Source organism: Oratosquilla oratoria, chromosome 15 (assembly GCF_046742065.1).
Source record: "Oratosquilla oratoria isolate Oo_2021 chromosome 15, ASM4674206v1, whole genome shotgun sequence".
Lineage (NCBI taxonomy): Eukaryota > Metazoa > Arthropoda > Malacostraca > Stomatopoda > Squillidae > Oratosquilla > Oratosquilla oratoria.
This window is the reverse complement of record NC_134791.1, coordinates 18,087,853-18,090,352: the sequence shown is the minus strand read 5'-3', so window position 1 is coordinate 18,090,352 and position 2,500 is coordinate 18,087,853.

Sequence of the window (2,500 nt, the reverse complement as noted above, 5' to 3'; positions counted from 1 at the left end):
TGTGTGTGTGTGTGTGTGTTTGTGTGTGTGTGTTTGTGTTTGTGTGTGTATGTGTGTGTTTGTGTGTGTGTGTGTGTGTGTGTGTGTGTGTGTGTGTGTGTGTGTGTGTGTTTGTGTGTGTGTGTTTGTTTGTTTGTTTGTGTGTGTGTTTGTTTGTTTGTGTGTGTGTGTTTTTTTTTTTTTTTTTTTTTTTTTTTTACGAAGCCAAGGCGAAACTGAAAAATCGTGAAACGCCTCCTCCTCACCCTTGGTTGAAGAGCGGTGATCAGGAACCAGGTGTTGTAAAGAAGGGTACCTTCTGACGCACCACATAACCTTCGGCCAAGAAATGACCTTTCTCCGAGAAAGGGATTGCTGGTGGTTGTGGGTCAAAGAGGCCGTGAAATAGATCTGGAAGCGGTGGCAAGAATCCCACACGCACTAATGGTAAGTCTACAGGCTTGGCCGCATCTTCTCCAATCAACTGCAAGACGGGTTGTAGTGGAACTATGGATCCATTCATTGTGGGAGGGACTGTAGTAGTGGGCGGGGGTGGCAAGTATCCCTCATGCAGTGATGGTAAGTCTACAGGCTTGGCCGCATCTTCTCCAACCAACTGTAAGACGATGACGAAGAGAACGATCACTCTGCCGCCGATGCTGCACGACATTTTCCAGTAGTCAGAAAGTGTCGACGAGTGGAGGAAAAATATGTGTGAAATCTTTGTCTTTACTGAACCGCTGGGTACTGCGGATCGTGGCTTTTATAATGGAGAAGACGTGTGTTTGTGTGTATGTAGCCCCCATTCTCAAGGCTCGACACAGGTCAAACAGCCTAAGAGGTCATGCGTTTTCAGGAAGGTTTCCTGCGACGCGCCCTGTCGGAGCCAGCATCCCGTTTACTTCCTTGTGTTGATGCTGCTGGTGACGTCACAACAGCTTGTAGATCCTTCCCTCTCATGTTTTGCTTGTCGTTTTGATGAGGAGGCTGGATTCTTAATCAAGACGTTGTAAATTTTGACTCGCTCGCTGGATCCGGGCTCAGTAAGTCTCCTTCCCAACCCCACAAACCCCAACACACCCTCCAACCCCCTAACCTAACCTAACCTAACCTAGCCAAAACTAACCACAGTGGTCTTTTCCAGCGGAGGGAATTGTTGGCAATGTCACATATTAAACACATATCAGGTGCACAAAAACCAATTAGGTAGTTACACACTGCCTAGGAGATTTTTTTTTCCAGAAATACAGGAATATCCTTTATAATTATATGGATTTGGAGAAGGCTTATGACGAGGTTGGCAGTGCATTGCGAGAACTCCCTCACCCCTCGACCGCACCTGACGTGGCTGAATGAAGGCGATTGGTGCTCGTGGCTGGGGTCCTCGTATCAAAGATCAGCGACCACTGGGGGACGCAGCGACACCAGAGGATCTTTGATTATTTCCGGGAAATGAAGCATAAGGCATATATACGACATTGTTCGTTCTCGTCCAAGAAATAACACTCCCCCTTCCTCGTGTAGGTATCGGGATTCGTGTCCGGGCTCCTAATGGCGTCTGAGACAGATGGTATGGAAACAACTTCTAGGTCATTCGGCCCTTGTAAATTTCGTTGAGCTCGATTCCGAGTATCAGACGTTATTGGATGTGGCAATGCCACTGGTACCAATTCTGTGCATGTTGAAGGCTTCTTCTTTAAGGATGACGAGTCTACAGGGATTGGCGAAGCAAAGAAAGTGGAAGGGAGGAGGAGGAGGAAGAAGAGGAGGAGGAGGAGGAGGAGGAGGGGGAGGAGGAGCAAGGGGCGGCGGCGAGGGGCATGAGGAAAAGAGTGGAGGAGCAGAGGGAGGAAAGAAGTAAAAGAGGATTAAAAGGGGAAACATGTCTCGCTAGCATTCTACTTGCTTTTGCTACTTTGGTAATTTTTTTTTTTTTTTTTTTTTTTTTTTATTCTAATCAACTGCGAGTGGTTGCCACGCGGACCTGTGCTCCAATGAAGGAGAAGTCGTGCGTTCGTATTCATGCAGCATCCATTCTCAAGGCCTATAATCAGGCAGATACGAGTTTGTAAGCAGGTGTGCCAGCGACGAGCCTTGCCGGGGCCAAGCATTCCGTTTTCTTCCCAGTGTTGATGTTCATGGTTACACGGCAACAGCTTGTATTACGTCGTGGGTCCTTCTTTACTTTGTCCTTCTTGTTTGGCGATGGCCTGATCGTACTGGTGAGGAAGCAGGGTCTAACGACGTTGTTTGTTACTTACGATGTTGTTCGTTACTTACGACGTTGTTTGTTACTTACGATGTTGTTTGTTACTTACGATGTTGTTTGTTACTTACGACGTTGTTTGTTACGACGTTGTTCACTACTTACGACGTTGTTTGTTACTTACGACGTTGTTTGTTATTTACGACGTTGTTCACTACTTACGACGTTGTTTGTTACTTACGACGTTGTTTGTTACTTACGACGTTGTTCGTTACCTACGACATTGTTCGTTACTTACGACGTTGTTCGTTACTT